Source organism: Carettochelys insculpta, chromosome 1 (genome assembly GCF_033958435.1).
Source record: "Carettochelys insculpta isolate YL-2023 chromosome 1, ASM3395843v1, whole genome shotgun sequence".
NCBI lineage: Eukaryota > Metazoa > Chordata > Testudines > Carettochelyidae > Carettochelys > Carettochelys insculpta.
This window is the reverse complement of record NC_134137.1, coordinates 90,253,754-90,276,848: the sequence shown is the minus strand read 5'-3', so window position 1 is coordinate 90,276,848 and position 23,095 is coordinate 90,253,754.

The window sequence follows — 23,095 nt, the reverse complement described above, 5'->3', positions numbered from 1 at the left end:
GTTGCCCCATCATTACGTACATTCTTAATGTAAATCTTGTGGGGACAGGGCGCTGTTAATTAGAATTGAATGGGAAACTATTTTCCCACTGCATGACAATTTTCAAGATTTCAGATGTTATTTAAGATCAGCCCGATACCGTTTTGAAATTTTTCATTAAAAAACTAAACAAACTCTTCCCCTCCCGACCCCATTATTGCAAAAATTCCACTATGGAACTGAGAAATGTTTTTTTGATAATAAACTTCAATTTGAACTGATATGTTCCTGTGACTTTTGTTCCAATGAATTATTTACCAACAAAACAGTTTGGAAATTCCTGACAATTTTTCTGTCATCATACTGGTGATCCACCCACTTAAATGGTATAACAAAGAAATATCATGAGCTATTTTTAAAATTCACCCAGCACGAGGAGATCCACGGTGTATTCAACGGGATATCCTGTGTGGTTTTTTTCTTTAAATTATTCACTGCTGTGCAATTTCCAATTAGCCAGCAAGAGGGAGCTCTCCATAGCAAATTCATTCCTTCATGATTCTTTATTCTTTCTTCTACAAATATGCAAGTATTCTTTCTGCTATAATGAGTCATATTAATTATTGCATCCAATAGAGCACTGTAGAATTCACCAACCAATCCTTTTTGCTAAGCCACTTGCATATCTGTGTTAAAGATGTGTTCTGTGCTCATGCATGTGTTTCACCAGAGACAGTCCAGTAAATCAAGAGGAACACAAATGCTTTGATTGCTTAATTTGCTTTCTGGATCCTCTGTGCAGGTGAGAAAATTCCACAATGAACAATATACAGTTAAAGAGATGCATAAACATTTATTACAGGCAGTTTTCATAACTTTTATTTTTTGTTTCTTAATGGGCAATAAGCATGTTGGGTTTAACTAATTATAAATGCTGATATTCATTGGTAGCAGTTTATGGTTTTTTCCTGTAGTATTATTATTATTATTATTTTATTTTATTTTACAATTTGGGATACAGTATGTAAAATATAATTTATGTTCTGGGCATCCTCCCTTAGAAGTTTTAAAACAGTTTGTGAGGCTTTCAGCACTGCTCATGTCATTTATCCATCAGCACTCAGTCCATTTAATCCAGGCCTCTCAGCTGTACAGACCTAGCCCCTGTTGTGAGTGATCGGCCTGCATGAGTGCTCCCGGCTTCTCCTGTCACATCACATTTGCATAAAAGAGGACAGATAACCAAATTTGAGCACACAAATGAAAATGCTAAGCGCTGAACCTGTCGCAGTTGTTGTTCAACTAATTGTGAAAAATTTGATTTGCTGGCTTTTCACTGTTTATCATGTGGGACCCCCTTCTCAAATTTGCCTTGCTTCTGCTTCTGTACATGTAGCTTTTAAACTCTGTGCACAAACAGCCCACTCTGGGGATTACTTACCTCGCCTACCGGCTTTTAATGTTGGCTCATCTACTTGACTAAATTAGGCCACCATGGCAAACAAACACATAATTAAAAACCTGGGAAAGACAACTGCAGTTGCACTCCTTAGATTGATTTTGCAGTCGTGTATTTTGCCATCTTAGCTTGTCTTCCCATAACCCTTGAAAATGTGTGTGATTACATACAATTGCAATATGTTTTGTAAAAAGTGGAAAATGCTCAGATTTTCTGTTGTTAATTGTACAGTATTTTAAAAATGAATTATTTTTGGATAGTGTCAGAGAGGTAGCCATGTTAGTCTGTATCTTCACAAAATAAAAAAGCAGTCCTGTACTATTTTAAAGACTAACAAAAATGATTTATTAGGTGATGAGATTTCGTGGGACAGACCCATTTTATCAAATCTGGAAATTCTGATCAAAGTAAACTGGCACGATGAGAATTTAACAGAAAGATATGAAAAAAATGAAATGAAAACTGACAAAGCAGCTACAGAGCACAGGAGGAGGAGGGATGGGGGGAAGAGGGAGAAAAATATTAATTAATTCAAGTGTCTATTAAAAGTGAAGTGAGTTGCCTGAGATAACTATGAATATCGAAGATGGAGAAACTGTCCTTGTAATGCGCAATGTAATTGCTATCTTTATTGAGACCAAGGTGTAAAATGTTGCTCTGGAGAGTGAACTCCAGTTCAGATGTCTCCCTTTGTAATCTGGTGTTAAAGTCTCTTTGTTTTAGGATGCAGTTTTTCAGGTCTTGAAAGGTATGGTCTGCTCCACTGAAATGCTTACTGGCAGGTTTATGAGTATTCAGATACCTAATGTCTGATTTGTGTCCATTCATTCTTTGGTGAACTGATTGTCTAGTTTATCCACTATACATAGCAGAGGGGCATTGCCTGCGCATGATAGCATATATCACATTGGTGGAGGTACAGGAATCATAGAATCATAGAACACTAGGACTGGAAGGGACCTCGAGAGGCCATCGAGTCCAGCCCCCTTCCCCAATGGCAGGACCAAGTACTATCTAAACCATTCCTGATAGACGTCTGTCTAACCTGTTCTTAAATATCTCCAGCAATGGAGATTCCACAACCACCCTTGGCAATTTATTCCGCTGTTTGACCACCCTGACAGTTAGGAACTTTTTCCTAATGTCCAACCTAAACCTCCCTTGCTGCAGTTTAAGTCCATTGCCTCTTGTTCTATCCTCAGAGGCCAAGAAGAACAAGTTTTCTCCTTCCTCCTTATGGCTCCCTTTTAGATACCTGAATACTGCTATCATGTCTCCCCTCAATCTTCTCTTTTCCAAACTAAACAAGCCCAATACTTGCACCCTTTTTTCATAGGTCACGTTCTCTAGACCTTTAATCATTCTTGTCGCTCTTTTCTGGACCCTCTGTAGTTTCTCCACATCTTTTTTGAACTGCGGTGCCCAGTTTTTGAATATGAGCCTCTGATCGTGTGACTGACGTGGTTAGGTCCAGTGGTGGTGTCTCCAGAGTAAATATGTGGACAGAGTTGGCAATGGGGTTTCTTGCAAGGAGAAGTTCCAGGATTAGAATTTCTGGGGTTGCTGGTGAGATTTTCCTGAGGTTAGTTGGCTGTCTGTAGGAAAAGAAAGGCCTTTCACCCATGGGCCTCTGAGACTGTAGCATCATGTTCCCATATAGGCTATAGATTGTCAATAATGCACTGAAGGGGTTTGAGTTGTCATCACCTATAGTCCCCAGCTCAAACTGCTCCTTAAACCCAACCTGTGGAACTCTTGAGGATGTTGTGAAGTTCAGGACTTTTTCTGAGTTAAAAAAAGAACTAGACAAATTTATAGCGGTTAGGTTAGGTTTATAGCTGTTAGCCAGGGTGGGTAGGAATGGTGTCCTTAGCCTCTGTTTGTCAGAGACTGGGAATGGGTGACAGGGAAGGGATCACTTGATAATTACTTGTTCTGTTTATTCCTCTGAGACACCTGGCATTGGCCACTATCGGAAGACAAGATACTTGGCGAGATGGACCTTTGGTCTGACCCAGTATAGCTGTTTTTATGTTCATGCTATTTGCACATATGCTGTATAGTTTCTTATTGAATGATCCTTTTGAAATGATATGAAAGAGGTTGGATAAAGTATTTATATGTATAGTATTTTTTTAAAGTTCTTATTAGTTATATGATTTCTGTTTTTCGGAACGTGATTGTAAATCCTTTTTTTTAATTCACTGTATTGTAATTTACCTATGCAGTTGGCATTTTGCTTTTCATAATTGTATGTTGCTGTGCCATCAATTAAAACTATAATTTCTCATGCCACAGTTAGGTTTTTTAAAAAATTGAAATGTGCAACAAACAATAGAAAGTAGTAATTTGACATTTACCATGTGAAAGTTCAATTAACATTCCAGTCATCTGTCATTGTGATTTCTACAGTGTTCATACTTCAAAACTTCCGTTAGTGGGAAAGCTGCATTGTAGCATATGAACAATTAAGAATGTGGTAACAGTTTCATTAAAAACCTACCAAAACAAGGAAATTCTCTATAAAGGTTGTCTCAACCACCCCATTTTAAATTTGGAGGCTTTTGTCATAGACTGTGTTTACACTACAGCAGTCTTTCAAAAGAACCCCTTCTGGAAGATCTCTTCTGAAAGCTCTTTCAAAAGAGTGCATTCACACACAAAAAAAGCAGATCAAAAGAGCGATCTGCTCTTTTGAAAGACACCATCCACACAGCCCCCACTATTTCAAAAGAATGGGCCGGGGATTCAAAAATCAGGCCCAATTAGGACTGCTCTTTTGAAAGAGGGACCCTGAGGCCCATCTTCAAAAGAAGGCATTCTTCCTGAAACTGGAGTGGAAGAGCACTTTCAAAAGGAGAGCTGGATTCTTTCGATTTACTTTTGAAAGAACACTTTTTGTGTGTAGACATTCTGCAGGCTCTTTGGGAAGAACTTACAATAGTAGCTGCAACTCTAAACTGGGATTTCTACAATCAAGGCATATTTGGCAAAATAAGGATTTTTGTATTTCTGATTTCTTTGGAGTGGTGTACATTTCTCCTTTTTTCTTGTTTTGTTCTGAGTTTTTAGCAGTTGACTCTTTTCAATTTTGTCCATATTTAACTGTTTACATATGTACTTAAAGTTTAAGATACTGTTGGGTAAATGTCTTTTTTCATTGATGTTGTAAGTTTCATCTCCCTGACATTTTAAAATAATTGTGTTGCTTCTTCAACAACAAAGTACAAATTGAAACTCTCTTGTCAGCAACATCCCTGGTCCAGCAGGGTCACAGATGTTGCTGCACCAGAGAGCTCCAGCTGCACGGCTGCAGAGGAGCCCTGCTGGTGGCAAGGAACCTCACTGGCAGCCTGCTCTGGGGAGCCCAACTGCAGGGAGCCCCACTGGCAGCCTGTGATAGAGAGCCAGGCTGGGGATGCCATCCAGGGCATGGAGCCCTGCCCTAGGTGGGGCACAATTCTGCTGGCAGCCCACAGTAATGGGGAGCCTGGCTGGGGCAGGGGAACCCCATGGTCCTGGGCAACAGGAAGGCAGTTGGGGAGCTTGGCTTGGGGCATGGACCCAGATGGGAGCCCAGCTGGGGCAGGGAAGCTCTGCAGTGGGGAGTGAGGCCAGGGAGCCCAGCTGGGTCACAGAGCTCTACTGGCAGTCCCGTGGCTGGGGGAGATACAGGAATCCCTGGCTGGCAGCCTGAGGCTAGGGAGGCCCTTCAAGAGTGGAGCCCCTTTGGCAGCGCAGGGGCAGGGAGCTGGTGGTGGCCAGGAGGGGAGCCCAGCCAGCAGGCTGGCTGCACTCCCCAGGGCATCCAGGAGGCCTGACTTCCCCTGGTCTGGCAAATCCCTTTGGTTAGGACTACTCAGATCCCAAAGGATACCAGACAAGAGAGGTACAGCCTGTAGTGTAAGATCTTGTTGTCATTTTTGTAGAGGTGTTCATACTTTCTGAGCTTATAATTTTGTGGCTATATAGTGCAAACCCAATTACTTACAAATAAAAGTAGCAAAGTTTTGGCTACACAGACATTAGAACAGAAAACTTCCTTTAAACTGTTTTGTATTTTCTTCAATTCAAAGCAAAGGGACTAATCTTAGGCCAAAGCTCCCAAATAGGTGTTCTGACTAAGGAAGAATTCAGGATTGGGCCTGTCCTGTGGAAGGAGTGGAAGAAAGTAAATCCATCTAGCAATCATATTGCTTGTAAAGATGGGGAATCTGTGCCCAGAAGCCTCTCAACCCCCACAGTTGAATTGTCTATACTGGGACATTGGTCTCTCATCCAACCCACTGACGGGAGGGCAAGGGGTTTGTAATGGGGTTCAAGGGGTCCCTGAGCTCTGCACCCCATCCTCAGCTGGAGTGACTCTCGCTCAGCAGGGGGAACAGAAGGCTTATTAGGTGACAGAGGCACAGCATGGTACAGGCTTTGTCAGTCCAGCAACCAGAAGTAGTCTTTGCGGGGAGGAGGCCCCAAGAGGGGACCCCCCGGCCTGGGATCTTGCTTCCTTTGTCCCTCTTCCAGCTCCAGAATAAGTCCCTCTAACTGCTCAGGCTCTAATTCAAAACTCAGCCAGGCTCCACCCCTCTCTTTGTTTAGCTGCCCCAGGAAGCAAAGGTGTTACCTGGTCGCCTAAGTTACAAATAGCCAGGCCTAGCTCACAGCCAGCTACTCACACACATGCACCCCCCACATCATCATGAGGGAACAGCATAGAGGCCCAGCTGCTGTGACTGCTGCAGTGGCAGTGGGAGCAGATGGAGCCCCATAGGTCCCTTTGAAACACCATGGGAGTGTCACTGTAAATGGCTTTTGAGGACTTGGAGGGTAGGTGCCCAGCACCATGCTCTGGTTTGCACTAAAGGTTTGACTGCCACTGGCTCCACCCCTTCTGCTTGAGGGTCTGCCCCTTTCAGGGTATATGGAGCCATCCCCCCCACGTTGTCCCAGGGACCCTGGTGGCAGTTGGCCCTGCTGCCTCTCATTGTGTCCTCCTTACATCTGCTGCAACAGATGAGTGGCACACATCATTTCTTCCCTTGAGCCATGTGGTCCTTCAAATGCCACATCGGTACCCCTGGTTGTCTTCATACAGATGTCTCTCTTTTGTGCTGTGCCCTGTGCCCAGCACACTTTCTTTGCCGATAGTGAGTCATACAATATCACCCGTCTTCTTCAAATCCCTCCTCAGAACTTAACATGTTTCCTTTGCCGGTCTCCATAGCTGCCATCTTTCCTGCCCCACTTTCTTACACTATATGAAATACACAAATGACTTTTGCAAACAATTCCTGGTACGTGGGATATTCTGTTCAATCTAGGTTTTTAAAAGGGACCGATCACTGTGGTAAGTCAAGGCCATAACAGGAAATTGAAGGGCATTAAAGAACTCGAGCCAATGACTGCAGAATGGAGGAACTCTGCACACTGATTGCCAAGGTGTTAATATATTTCAGTCACATGTGACTTCATCCACTGAGAAATGAGGGTGGGGTTGGCATGGTACAGACTGCTGGCCTGATCTAGCTTACCTAACATTTGGACCTGCCTCGCTCCACGGTCTGCATCTAGCCTACATCCTATTTATATCCCAGTGTCAGGGTTGTGTCAGAGGCTGAGAGCTGTGGGCGTTTTGCTGCAGGACAACCATTTAAAGGGCTCATGGCTCCCTGCCCCACTGCTACCACACTGGCTGACCACCACCTGGACTTCCTGCAGCTATTTAAAAAAGCCCACAGCTCCCAGCCTCGCTGCTACCCTGGCAGCAGGATATAAATAGCATGTGGGTCAGATACAGACCATGTGTTGTATCTGCCCATGGGCTGTATCTTGCCTGCCCCTGCAAAAGATGGTGATGTAAGACATGTGCAGCCCCAGACAGCTTATCAAAATTCATGGAACGCCCTATGACAAAACTCTTGCCCACCACTGAAATAGAGTTACCAGCTATTTTAAACCTCCTGATTGTGGGGAAGCTGTGCACAAAACGTTGGTTGGATTTTTGCTGAATATTAGATTTGGAATCAATCTGATTTTTCATTTGGCAAATTATTCCTTAGTCAAGCCGCTTTTCAGAGAGCACTCTGCTTTGCAGGTCTCCAGAGCTTCAACCTGGCTCTCAATAAATGCCATTTCCTCAAAAACAATTCTTTTCGTGGTGATGGACAAAGAGATGGTCTCTGATTTAACATGGTGCCAGTCCAGAGAGCCCTTCAGAGCAATATTAGGCCCATTTAATTGAACCAAGAAAAGAATAGGGATCCAATAAAGTGTCTGTAGCTGTTCAGTCCTGAAAAGTGCAAACCCCACTGCTTTTGTGGGGAGGAAGGGAAAAACAGAGGTCATGAAAAACCTTGGATTGCCTGATCTCTGTGACAGACTTGTAGCCTTACCAATGAGTCCTGTCTCCAGTTTTCAGCATTCTAGCCATATTGGTCCCAGGATATTGGAGACAAGGCAAGGTTCAGTCCCCAAGACTGCCGTACATAATAAGTATTTTATTTTGACGGATTTAGGGATAGTGACAAGTCTAAAGACTACATTGGGGGTGGGGGAGAGGATGAATGCTCAGAGTGGGAGTAAAGTTCTTCTCCTAGTAATGGACTGGGCATTTCTCCTCACACTCTCTCAAAGAAAAAGTCATTTATGCTCCATGCAAGATTACAGTTCAAATCTGGAACAGACTTTCTGGACACATCTTTGGGCCAGTGGAAGATGAGGCGCATATCCTATTTTGAAGAGAAAATGGGAGGTTGGAATTTGGGACCAATCTGGGAGCAGTTTTGAGTGAGCTGGAATTCAAAGCTTGCGCTCCTTTCTGTTTGTTCTCTGGGTTGGTGAGGATAGTCCTTAGAACCAGATTTTCATAAAACACTCTGCATTTTTAAAGCTATTTCCTTAAACATTGCTGCCTATAATGTTGCTAGACTAGTTTCGGAAAGCCAGTGCTGCAGTTTAGAACAAAGCCTAAAGTAATTTGATTAAAATTTTGAAAAATTATTGCAGTTTTCCCTTAGTGCCAATAAAAGATACAATTTTCATTTATCCTGCTATTAGATAGCTATTGATGTTTGGTTAACAATTCTTTCCCCTGCTTCTGTTAGTACCTTTGTGTATTTCACAGGGATTTTCTCATTTTCCTAGGTCCATCTGGGAAAATAACCATTGTCCCTTTGCTCAGTCTCTGTGGCTGACTAGCAGAATAAACAAACTTCCATTAATTGCTCTTTTGTTTTGCTACAGATGGTAAGTAAGTCCTTTTGTGGAAATTAATTAGTATGTAAAATAACAATTCCCTGTCCACCCCCACGTGCTCACTTGTACAAGGCCCTTTTTTCCACCACTTGTTTAGGTGTTGGTTACAAAGAATGCAAAGGGGGAAAATCATACATTGAAAAGTTAAAAAAGATTATTACAGTATAGATTGGCCATATCTGTCCTTACTGGATCTGTGTATAGCAAAGCAATCTGTATGATACAATAGTCTTCTCTTTTTGAAACTAAAGAAATGATTTACGAAAAAGACCCTACCAATAAAATGTTGGTTAACAGACTGTGTTACTCTGTGAGCAGGAATCAACTTCCCTCCCCCTTTTTTTTCCCTCTTCTGCTAAGTAGTAAGACAGCTCATGCTGAGGATATACTAAACCATACATTTAAGTCTCTGAAATTTATAAACGATAAGGCAGGTGGAACTGTTGTGATTATCTAGCCTGGCCTGCTATATAACGTTAGCCATAGAATTTCACCATCACATTGTGATTTTATAAAAATTGGAGTTAAATTTGTAGAGCATATTATTATATTTAATAATCGAATGACCATGGTAACAATGGCCTGGGGCTCTGCATAACCATTCCTTATAAGTATCATGGTGGCCGAGTACACCCCTATATCCAAATGTTTAAAAAAGTAATGCTCAAACACAAATGGCAAATTTTGTTAAAATTTGGACTCTCTCTAGTAAAGCTGATTCAGAACAATGGTTTCAAAACCAAGAGCCCACTATAGACATAGGTGACAGCAAGGTTATTAGATTTTAAGATGAACTTGCAAAACACTATTGCAACCACTGTCCTAGGTTTGCACCAAATCTTGGGCCAAGTCAGGTGTCTAATGAAAACTGGTGATCCACTCAATCTGTTTGCACTGCTTATATGTTTACATCATTTTTATTTGTGGAGTTGTAAGTATTGGCTCTGTGCTTGTAGTTGAAGTTTCAGCGTCTGGGAGACCACAATGGAGAAGTGGCAACCTACTGTGAAAGGGTTCCCAGTCAGACAAAGAGCTGCTTGATTCCAATCCACATTTGAGAAATTTGACTGTGGACATGTAGCCCAGGAGACAGGCAATGGCAGATTGCCCAGTAAAGGACATGGACAGGTGACCTGCTCATCGTACAGGCAACATTTTGTATGTGCTTCCATACAGGGAGGAACAATAGATTTCCATACATATGGGCAAGGGTGTAAAGGAGACCTTGATGTGTCTCCAACTTGCCTTCAATCTAGCTCATCGCTTCAGAAGTATCTCTTCTATGAACTGAGCCTGTAAAGATTGCTGACCCATCCCAAAAAAGGATGTACTCCAGAGACTTTTAAAATAGCAGCAATTCCACCACTGCTGCTAGCCTGAATTAAGAAGTTTGTGATGGATGTATTTAATTTTGACTGATTTAACAGTTTTACTCACCCTATCCTTTCTTGCTTTTTATAAATAAACTGTTAGATTTTAGATTCTAAAAGATTGGCACATCATGCTCTTTTGGATAGATCTTAAGGAATACGTTGACCTTGGAATGTTGCTGGTCCTTAAAGTGAGCATCTGAAAAATCCCCCCTATTATGCACAAATCCCAGAGTGGCATGAATCAGTCATAGCTGGCTCCACTAGCCTTCCCTCTTATAGAAAGCAAGCTGGGGGTATGGTCAGGCCCCCTGTGCATTTGAACAGTCCCTACTAGTGTTGTCATAAGGAGTCACTATGAACTATTATAATTTAGAGCACCTTTATATGGGGAACTGGACCAGCTCTTAACATCTCAAGGACCAGGAAAGTGCAGTGATAGCATAGACCCTTTCCTTAGGTTTGCAAAGCATCCAGGGAGCCAGGGTGTCTCAGTATAAATATCTGTTTTTTCTGAACCAATATGGTCTCAACTCCTCTATGTTTCTTTGTTTGTAAAACTGACATTCTCTCTTCCCTGCATATATAAGCAAGTATGTGTAATAATTCTGGGTATAAAAAAGAAAAAATATCTAACTCTTACGGTTGCATATTCCCTGCATGTGAGATCTGGAAATACATCTCCTTATTGTCACTGGGATACAGGAGCAGACAATAGAATACATACATCCTTTGGAATATTCCTGTGCTTGCAAAAGACCTGGTTGATTTGAGCCTGCTATCCCCCACTGTTCACATCTTGGCATCATTTCACATTCTTGATATTTAAAGATGGGAATCTACATCTCACCCGTGTTTGTATTTGCTGCTGGGAAGGGAGCAATAAAAGGGCAATTAGCATTTCTACTGATCATTGGTTAAAATGATTTAACCGCTTCTTCACAAACTAATAAAGGATCTAAAGTAATTACACCATTTTGCTAAACATTAAGAATAATGAGGTTAAATAGCAGAAATATTGTTGGTCAAGGCTGGTTAGAAATATGTAGCTGAAAGATTAAGCAAGACCTTGTGGTGAAGTCTGTGCAGCCCAGGTTTGTTCTTTTGGTGTCTCTATAAACACACAAACTTTAGGTGAATGCCCCCTCTTCTAAAAGCAGATGAAGGGCTGGATGTTTTATCTAGCAAAAATGTTTAGGAACCAGTTATAGTTAATGGCATTTTTGTGTGTGAAATAGGGAACACTTTATTTAAAGGACTCTGTTAAATGGCAGCTTTGGTAACCTTTGATAGTGGATGCAGAAAGATGGATATGGTAAAAGATGTGCATTTTCCCTGAGTTATCCAATAACTAGTAAATTCTCCTCTGGCCTAGATTATTACAGCATTTAGTTCAAAAACCTCTGGTTTTGAAAGCGATTCTTAAAGATATTTCAATGAAGGGGAACTGAATAGGGATGAAGAGACCAATTAACCAATTTTTCTTGGCCTTTTCTTCACACCCAGACACATTCTGTACAAACCCCAGTTTTGATGTATTATTTTAATTAATCCCAGCCTTTTGATTTCTACAAAGAAAAGGTTAGCAAATGTAACAATGCCGGAGAGTTTCTTTATCGTAAAAGACACATAATTTCAAGCATTTAATAAGGTAGATTTATTCTGGGTAGTTTAGTTTGCACATTCACTCAAACAGCCCTCCCCAAAGACAACATTAAAAATGTGATTAGTTAGCTGCCATCAATAACACAAAGTAGGAAAACACTCTCTGAAGGGACAGCTTTGTGGAGGGCACTGCACAGTGTGTAGTAAAAATATATGGCCTAATAAGTTTACATTTGCAGGCTCATTTGTTAAAACTCTTGAATTTCTAATTTGTGTCGGAAAGATAAATGGATGGGGCCTCAGTAAAGTGTGAGATTAATACTGATGGATGGGGATTCAGTTTTTTGCTAGCCTCTTACTTCCATACAACACAGTAGGCAGTTTATGGGGAAAAGCAAATGTAAATAAAAAGGAGCACCTTATTTACTTTGGTCATGACCAATTACTAGTTATATTGTTCTTTTCAACTTTATTGTCGAGATGTAAATTATCCTTATCTCATGATTGTTTAATGCATTTTGGTAATCAAGCCCTTACAAAGTGTAATTAGATGCTAAAAAGGACAGGCAGCCATCAGGTACTCTGGAAAGGTTGTGGTAGCCAAGCAGTTGAAACAGAGGCCTTTGCAAACCTTTTTGTGTTCAAGATGGCCTAGCAAAGACAAGATGTAAACCCACATAATTGTCTTGCACCTCACAATCAAACTTTGCAGTTGAAAGGAAAGTGAGAAGTTTCGTGCATTTTTTTAAAATCAATTCTGCACATACCATGCACATCTGGCTGCTTTTTCAATAGCTGTATATGTTCAATATCAGTTCAATACCTGGCGTGTGGGGAATTGAAATATAATGAGTATAATGCACATTGGGTTACATGGCTTAAACACTGTATGTTTCTGTTTTGGTGGAGCGTTAAAGTTTTAAGGAGTTTTGTTTTTCAAATGGCTATCCTGATATTCCATGGAAATTGCTTGCCATGTCTCTCTTAAAATGACTTTATTTGTGCATGGAGCTGTGACTGACAGATACACATTAATGAAGGGAAGAAAATGAACATTTTTAGCGGAAAGGACCACAAAATGTTCATTTGGTAAAATAACTTTGAAGTCTGACTGAGGTAAAGAGGGACATTGCAAGAATCTCCAACTTGTACAAACTAATTTATTATTGTTGAAAAATCTGTAGCAATTGCAATGCCTTGTCAAAAGCAAAAAAAAAAATCTTGAATGCACATCATTATAGAAGAATACAGTGGTAGATCTAGATCTTATGAAGAGGGCAAGTGTCCAGCTGCACAATAATCAGATGAAATTAAGGGTATCCATTCCAGCAAATGCAATTTGAAGTGTGATTACTGACAGAAAAATGACCTATGTAGAACTGAAGCATAGATTTATAATATTGATTATAATAGATTTATCTATTGCACTCAATAGATTTATAATGGATGTCTTTCTGTCCATATCTAGTTAGTTTAGTTCCAAATAAATTTGAATTAACTGTAATATCGCTGTCAGAGTCTGTTCTAGATTGGTCTCTGACTCATGGATCATGAATAGAATTGTCAAATTCTTATTACAAGGTCTTTATCCAGAGGAGACTTTCCTTAAAATACATCATAACTGTTTCATGGATACTTGTGCTTTGGGAGGTGAAAGAATTCAGCATAGCTATCAACTCTCAGGTCTAACACTTATTGGGGCATGTACTTGTTAATGATACACATTTTAAAGGGAAATCCATTGAAGCAATACATGTGAAAACTAATAATGTTGTTTTCAGTCACTTTCCTGTCTCCAGCTATGACCAGTACCTGGTGGTTCAGAGGAAGGTAAACAACAAAGCAAAAACCTAACTAGCAAAAAACTCACCTTAGAATACATCTGGCTAATCGGCACCTTTTTAAAGTTCCAAGTATATACCTTGTTGGCTGGTGCCATATTCTGTTTGCATAACATATATCTAACCAGTTCATGATCACTGGTACGTAAGCAATCACAAATTTTTAGGTCAGTGACTTAATCCCTCTCCTGTCAGAATGCAGTGCAATACTGAATTACAGAAGGGTGAGTGGAGGACTTCTGACATTAAGAAATTATATATTTTCAGAAACTCTAGAAAGTTTTGTTAAATAGCCTCATAACATGTATAGCAAATGTTGCTCAGGTTGAAGTTGTCAGTAACAGTTTTGCTTCCTATGCACAGACAAAGGCTTGACGAGCAGTTCATCCTGATCACCAGTTACCTATCATGAAGCTATATTTATTTTTTACTAATTAGAACTTCAATCCATACACATTTGTAGTGCTGTGATTTTAAATGTTCTCTGACTCTGTAACAGGTAATAGTGTCTTGGATGTAGAGTGAAAACCCCAGCCTCCTTTTCTCCTTGTTTTACCATTCAGAACAAGTTATGATCATGGATTTTAATGTTCTATCAACTGACCCATTGCATCAAGTTTCAGGAATATTAATGTGTAATATTTCTTACACATTAGCAAATCCTATTTTTTATTACCTAAGTTCCTAAAGTTATTATATTGGCAGTTAAAATGTGTTCCTTACATGCCCCCTTGCACTTAGATTTGTACTGTATGTGGTGCCATAGGATTGGTTTACATATCTGAGGCTATGTCTCAATGACAGGGATTTGTCAGCAGAAGTTTGTGTCTGAAGACACTTTGTGACAAAACTTCTATTGACAGATTGCCTCCAGACTGCAGTGCAAATCGAAAGACCAATCCATTGTATCGTCGTAGAGTGGTCGGACTGCGCAGCTGCTCTATCGGCAAAACGGCCACCCAGAACCACATCAGACAGAGTTGTGCGGTGCCCGATAGGTCTTTTCTGTCAACAGAAAGCCCCCCAGAATATCCAGACTGGCGTTGTGTTGACAGATCTCTGTTGACAGTGGCGTTCTTCGTTGTGGTGAGCAGGCTAAGGTTGTCAACAAAAGCATTATGTTCTGTCTACTTAGTGTCAACAGAACATGCTTGGCAAGCTGGATGCTCCACAAGTTTTGTCAACAAAATGGTTGTTTTGTTGACAAAATCCTGTGATCTAGACATAGCCTGAGTGTTTGTACAATGATTCTGTGCTCATACCCTCTGCCTTTAAGATTAGTTTAGTCTCCTGGCTGGATAGATAGCTACTCTATCAACCAGGATGTTGATACCCTGCTACTGAGATGGAGGTCATCAGAATCATACAATTTTCTCTTGAAAAAGCACGTAACCCAATATTCCATAAACCCCAACCTTCCTCCTATGCCACTTACTTAACCAACTGTTCATCTCCACTGTGTTTGTCTGTCTTCTCTTTCTCCACAGTTGAGAAGGGTTCCCAAGATGGTCATCTAGATCTTCCCGTCTTTCAGCTCCCTCCTCAGACACCTGAAGTCTTCTAGGGTTGGAGGAATGGTGTCTGGTATGGTGTCACTAATACTAATGTAGATCACTGCCAAAGTTGTGTCTCTTGCTTTGAAGTCAGAATCTTGTTTATTCTTGTGGTGATGTCCTTCATCTTTGTTCCTGAAAGGCAGTGAACTCTGCTGCTATTTTCTGTTCTTTTTGAACTATCTTTTGTCTGCTTTTCAGAGCTTGGAGTGTACAAAGAGGATTCTGTTGATATTTTGGCCAGTTGTGGATGCTCTCATGTATTTGTCAGTTGTTTGAGTTGCTTAGAGAAGCAGTTCTCCATTTTTTCTTTTCTTGTCTGTAAGTCCTATTCAGGGTAAAAGCCTAAGGTTTGTGTTAATGTTTAATGTTAAATATTTAAAGCTTTTAGTATTAATGTTTGGTATTATAGGATATAGCAATCATCCATTTTGTAAAACAAGATGAAAGACAGGTCACATGTCCTGTGTCTGCCAGTTTATAATTTTTCTGCCTTTGGCAGAAAAATGGTAAACAAGTTCAAGTTTGAACTGAATTTACCTCAGAGAATCTGAGTTACTTCAGAAAATCATTGAGGTCTCCCCTCTCAGGGGTTCCCACCTTAGAGAGCATAAAAGGCTGATAGCTGGACAGCTCGGGGCTGCCCATGCTAGAAGCAGGGTGCACGGGGTTTTCCTTTGCAGGTCATCGGACTCTGGATTCAAGACACCTACAGACATATGGGAGACTCCACTGAGATCATCTCAAGCCACCCAGATCACTGCTTACCGTCAGCTCCGAAGAGGACTACAAGGGATCACTGAGTTTTTCTCCTGAGGCTCCCCATGAGCCAAAGGATATTGACGTCCTGATCAACTGTCAGGGAACTAGCAAGAAGGTTGCTATAAACTTTTTTTATTTTACTTACCTTAGCAATTGGACTCAGCCGAAATTATTCTTTTTGCTTGTGGGTATGGGAATTATTTTACCATTTATTGTTTGTTTTAAATTATTCTTGCATACCCCTGAATCCCCATTGTAAATTTACCCTTAATAAATTTGTCATATGTTCTGTTCACATAAAAATTGGTCTTTTGATTTATTGGGTCACAGCCATCAATTGATAGACACTGACTGTCACATAATCTGACCAGAGGGTTTGGTTTGTTAGGGGACCCCTCTGCAGCCTTATCATTTCTCCCCACCTAACAGTCCTTTCATCTAGTTGGTTCTTGCAGGTTGTTCTCTTTAGCTGCCTTACTTGACACCTGCTTGAAACTTCCAGCTGTGAAAATTGTAGTTTGTGTTGTAGTTTTGGTGGCAATAAATTTCTAGTTATCTTTGTTTCTTTGTCACCTTTTGTCACTTATATACATTATTTTCCTTGTGCAACGTGCTGTGCTAATCTATGTATTCGGGAAACTCTCCATATCCCGAGTGTATAGCAAGGTGATCAATTGTTCTTTAAGATCATGTAGATGCAGTCTTTGTCTTCAAGCTTAAAGCAGAATATGACACATCCAGCTGGGGTCACAATAGCTAATGACCATCTTCCCTTATTGCTAATGTGAAACTTTACCAATAAACTAAATCCTCCAAAGTCCCCCTATACACTCCCATGGAAATTCTGCTGTTAGCTGCTCACTGTGTGCTGCAACCAGCCATTTTATTGTGTTTTTTTTTTCTATCCTAGTTTGCACAAAGCAAATCTAAGCAATTAATGAAAACCTGCATTCTGACTACATAAATCAATCAATGTGCATTATTCAGTGCAGTATATGTTCCAAAATTTATTTAATCACTGTAATGGTATACATAATTACAGTATTAGATCTGTCTCTCCCTTAATCCCATTTTGTAATTTAATTTTAAAAATGGGAATGCCACCTGAGACTCTCTGTGGATGGAGCAGTTGGGTGGTGGCAGTGGGCAAGAGGGCCATTGGCCTTAGCCTCAAATGCGAAGAAGGCCTTAAATTTAGACACTTGTTGATTTGTTTGGCATTTGGCAAGTTTCACAACTTGTTTTTATGCTCATCCCTCAATAATCAGTGCATTTGCATAGAAAAAGGCTAGAAAGCAATTTAATAAATAAATATTCAGATTAAGACTCACTCTTTTTGGTGCCTTACTTTGTTTTCAAGTGTCATTTTTTTATTATGGCTAGGGGCCTCAAAAGCTGGAAGTGGCCTGGGTATCTCTGGATCTCTGAAAGGGTCTGGGTAGCGGTCACAGGATTAATTTTCCGTAATGTAAATAAACTGCTTCCCTTCCAATTTAGTCTCTGTTGTTGACAGAAAAAGGAGTTAAAGGTTTTGGATCCACTTGAAATGCTGGAGTTAGAGAAGAAAATGAGAAGATAGAATTCAGTGGAGAAGTATTCGGAACAGAAACATTGGGGATCATAATATTGTTAATTTCATTTCTGTTCAGATATTTTGAAGTCTTCAGGAAGAATAAGAGAAGTAGTTTTGATTCAGAGACAAATACAGGAAGGAAGGGCTGCTGAGAAAGGAAAGCTAAGGAGCCGAGGAACCAGAAATCTGCTATATTTGCTTCAGGGTTGCATGGCACATAAAATAAGACATGAGTTATTCATGACCTGGGCTGTGCAAAGTTTTAAATCTGAGGGTAAGAGGGACAAAGTAAGTGCACCAGGGAAATTCAAAGTTAAAGCAAACAGTTAAAGTTAAGATGCTGTAAAAATAAATGATAAATGGTTAAGTAAAAGTTTTCCCTATATTTTTCCTGCTGTTTTTATCAAACTTTTACTCTTTGTGGTGGGAGGGAGAGTTAGGGGAAGTTTCAATGACTGCAAACAAGGGAAAATTCAGGAACTTTATTCCAATAGGATTTGGACTTTGCAAGTGATTTTTAGTAACATGGTACTACATATCGCAGGTCCTGATGTATTAACATAATAGGCACATCCATCTTCATAAAACATGCTTTATTTACAAAACATAAGTGTCTTCATTGCTTGTTCAGTATTTTAAAAATGCACTAAAGATGTTCTGGTCTTTCCATGGTCTGAAGAAGTGGGTCTGTCCCACAAAAGCTCACCAAATAAACTATTTTGTTAGTCTTTAAAGTGCTATTTGACTGCTTTTTGTTTTTAAAGACGCCAGTGTTTGGATTTAACACAAGTAGCCTAAATATAATTTGAAGACTGGTATTGTAGTCAAAAGTTATCTCAGGTTTGAGGCTGGGGTTTCTGAGTACAAAACACGCTGACAAGATATCTGTTAACCACAAGCAGTTTATTGTCATGATTGGCTTTAGCAATAAACCCTTAACAAAAAAAAAAAAGCGGACAAGTGGGAGTTCTAGTCTTCTGAAACATCAGCACCGTGGCCCATTGGTGAGGTTCAAACTGCATTGGTTTCTGTGTTGGTGATTTTCAGTTTTTCTGCTCATTAAACAGTTCCGTTAAGTCACTCATTACAATTGATGGTATTTCCTTAACTGTCAGTTATTGATCTGTTATTGATTCTGGTACTTCTTGTTCTCTAACCCTGCTTACATGTTTATCACATCTCATCATACAAGATTGTTGCATGTTTGTGCCCTTCCTCTTATCTCTATCTACAAATTGTTCTGCTATAATGCCACTGCTTATCGTGTTTGGCAGTTTTTCCCTGAGGCTTGTTCCTGGATCATTAGACATGGGGCGGGCGGTAGGTGCATGCCTCATTGTAGGGTAAAATTCCTAGACAAACTGTGATATTCTGCTAAGAACCACTGCTCTAAATTTGGGTCTGGACACTAGGCCTACACTGGTAGCATGAATTGTGTCTGTCCCCCAGTTCCCCAGCCCACCTGGAAGGCCATCCGAGCCTGAACAAAAACAGAGTCACCCTGGCAACCACATTCCAGGAAGACACCCTTAGGATGTCTCAGAGGCGGGGCAGGAACAAATGTTTGATTGTCACATAACTTCATTACCTTCTACTTTGATTTGAAAGGAATGGTCATAGCCGTGTGAGGATAACATTGTGACTCTGACATCACCACTTTGCACGTTATTGTCAATTAATGTTTGCTTTGTTCAAAGAACTTTCTGTAAACTATGGGTGGGGAGCGCTATTGTAACCTTCTTAGATCGTCAGCTAAGTGTGCTAATTTCCCTTGCTGTTAGCTTCTTTCCAGCGGTTCTGGGGTCTCCTCCCCCATGCCCAGTTGCTTCACTCTCCACTCATCAACATTCTATATAATCAGTTGTTACCTGTTGTTTCGTAGTATTCACTAGCCTGCGAGTGACATGACACTCCACCAGGGCTGTGTGTGTGTAATAAACTTCCTGCTTGCTTTATACATGGTGTCCAGACTTTGTTCCAACTTTCATCACCCCTAGGCTTTCATGTACAAAGCTCTTCAGCAATTGACCACTGCAATTGGCAGTTGTTCACTCCTAATGGCTTAAATGGATGATTGATAGCCTAATTCAGCTGAGTTGGTGTTAGAAGAGGAGTTTATTTCAAATGTGATGCTGCATTCCCATATTTTTATGGACATATGTTTTGAATATGAATATCTGTAATTCAAATATGCTTTATGCTAAATGGGGCGTGTAACCTGTCAATCAAGAGCCTGAATGTGTTTGTTATATTCATGTGCCTGTATCATTCTTTACTTGTAATGTTAGAAATATGAAATATAAACCTATTTGCTAATCTAGGTCTTCTAGTAAAAACCATTAATCGTACCTAAGGAACATAATGGCTCAGTATGTAAGACAATGATCTGTAGATAGTTTTGTTTTTCCTGTAAACCTATATTATGGTTGGTCCTGTCCAGAGAGATGGCCAGGTCACCTGATGCTGGAACCCATTTTGAATGTGGCACTTTTCTACAGGAATGTGAAAGGGTTGATGCTGGACACAAAGAATCCCTCTCTCGGGCAAAATCTATTTTCAGCAGGAAAATAAAGGGGGAGCTGGCAGTCAGAAGACGACCCTGCTTACCACCAAGATGACTGTTGGAAATACCTGAGACTGAAAAGGGGAAGGATCAATCCCAGGGGCACCATTTCAGATTTTTGGTGTCTGTGTGTGAGGAGCAACTTTAAGCATAATTACAGGGGCTATTTAGGCACTTGGAAAGTCTAGGTTTCTGAAAGAAAATTTAGCAGTTAATTAACAGGAGTCCTGAATCTATCTGCTGTGAACCCTCTGGGGGTCTCATGCCTGCCCCAAGCCTGGGTGAAGGAGGAGGATTGGTCGAATGAGTGTTGATGCACCAATTGTGAAACAACAATATGAGTAAAATCTGATGCCGGAATGACTAACTGATAAAAGATGCCGGCTCGGACATCGCCCAGATAAACAAGGTCCGTAGCGCCAATCAAGTGATCGGGGTTGGGTTGATAAGTTCACTACCGAAAGAAAATTGCAGCTAACACATACAGTAGCAATTGGAACGTGGAACGTTCCAGCACTGTGGGCAACTGGAAAGTTAGAGCTCCTTTGAAAGCAGATGGACAGGTACCAATGTGATATACTTGGACTGTCAGAGATGCGTTGGACAGCATCAGGAGAGTTGTGTGGTTGCAAAGTTTTTTTGGTCAGGAAAAAAAATGAGGCAGGAGTTGGATTCCTTCTTAGCAGAAGAGCTAGAGGAGCGTTGTTAGGATGCAAACCAGTAAGTGCAAGATTGACGGTAGTGAGATTCAGAGCAAAACCATTCAACATCTTGGTCATTCAGGTGTAGGCACCCATGGTGGACAGTACAGAGGAAGAGATTGAGCTATTCTATAAAGACTTTTCAAAGACACTGGAAGAGGTACCAAAGAGATGTATTGATCATTGGAGGAGATTGTAATGTGAAGGTCAGAATAGATAACAAAGTTTGGGAGAGAGTCATGGGAAGGTTTGCATACAGTGAAAGAAATAAACAAGGCGAGAAACTACTAGAGTTTGCTATGGAGCACGAGATGGTGATCTGCAACATGAGATTCCAACAAAAGGACTGTAGGAAGTGGACATGGGGATCGAATGATGGGAAGTGCAAGAACATGATAGGTATGATCTTGATAAGGAGAAGATGGGTAGCACCAGTACAACAGTGCTGAACTTTCCAAGGAATGAATATAGATTTGGACTACAGTCTAGTGATTGCAAACATCTAGATGAAACTCAAGAGAAAGTAAAAGACACAGTTTAAGAAAAGAAGAGACATGGTAAGGCTAGGCGAGAAAGAAATAGGGAATGCATACAGAGCAGCACTCTTAGAGAAGATAAGGAATGCAAGCACAGAGAAAGACCTAGGTAAGAGAGTTGAAGGGATAGCCACAGCAATAGAAGAGGCAATTGAGCAAAATGTTTCAGAAGAAGAGAAGATCAATAAGAAGTGGGTTATGCAGGAGACACTGCAGTTTGTGCAAGAGAAGAGAGTGTTGAAGATCAGAAGGGATGTTTCTGAGAGGGTGGAACAGCAATACAGAGTGAAATGCAACAAGGTAAGGAAAGTGGCCAGAAAGGATAAGATGAAATGGTTAGCGGAGCAGTGTGAAGATATAGAGTGGTATTACGGCGAGTGTAAGACTAGGGAGGTATATAAGATGATCAGGAATATTAATAGGAAGTGGCATCTGAAGCAGATGGTGATCAAAGACAAGGAGCTCATGAACAAGGAAAAGGTTGCACAGCAATGGATGAGACGGTGGGACCTGAGTGTGTCAGAGGGACTGATCGAAGAACTGAAAGAGGTACCTCTGCTGAGCATTGAGAGTGAGACTGATATTTCAAAGGAGGAAGTAGAAAGAGCAGCGAAATGAATAAAGAACAACAAAGCCCTGGAAATAAGACCATGGGAGAGATGGTCAAATACGGTGAAGAAAGTGTGATTCAGGAAATACACCAACTGTGTAATATAGCATGGAAAGAAGGGAAGGCACCTAAGGAATGGACATGATCTGTGCTGGTGACAATACACAAGACAGGAAGAGCATTGGAGAGCAAGAACTATAGAATGAGGGCTCTAACAAGTCATCTAGGCAAGGTGCTGATGCTGATAGAGATACTGAGATCACAGATAGAAGAATATCTAGCAGACAAGCAAGCAGGATTCAGGAAAGAGAGAAGTATCGTACGGCAGTTACTGCTGGCACTAAGACTGGTAGCAGAGAAAGCTTGATGAAAGAACAGCAAGATCTACAATTGCTTCATCGATTTTCAGAAGGCATTTGACAGTATAGATCAGAAAATGACTTGGGCAGTGTTGGAGTTGTACCGAGTAGACAGCAGACTGATACGGTTGTTGAAGGATATCAGTGACAATGTGGAGGCAGCAGTAAGAATATGTGGAGAGATGGGAAGTTGGTTTAGAAAGAGTAGAGGTACAAAACAAGGAGGTTTGATATCACCGAATATGTTCATCATGCACCTAGAGAAACTGATGGACAAGATCAAGGAAGAGGTAGAAGAGATATCACTGCACAGGATGAGAATGAACAACTTGGGGTTTGCGTATGATATAATTATTGAAGAAATGAAGAGAAGCTAGCAAAAATGGTGCCGTTGCTAAATGAGGAAGGGAAGCTGTATGGACTTACTATGAACATGGATAAAACAAAAAACAATGGTATTTGGAGATAACAAAATAGGAAGGAAGATCAGTAAAGACGGGATTGAACTACAGACCATAATGAAGTTCATGTATCTGGGAAGCAACATAACATATGAGCTAGACTGTAAGAAGGAAATAACGACTAGAATAGAAAAAGAAAGAGTGAGTTTGAAGGTGATGGATAAGATCTGGAAAAGCAAAATGATTACCTTAGGAAAAAAGCTGAGCATCTTGGAAATGTGTGTATTCAGCAGCTTGTTGTATGGATGTGAGACATGAGTGATAATGAAAGATCTGAAGACAAGAATATTGGTGTTCAAGAGTTCTTGTTATAGAAAGATCCTGAGATAGAATGAATGCTGAAGGCCACCAGCGAGGTATTATATAGGAAGATACAGCCAAAAGAGAGCCTACTGCAGAAGGTTATACAATGGAAGTTATATTTATTCAAGCATATCTGTAGAATGAACAATGAATGAAAAATCAAGACCCT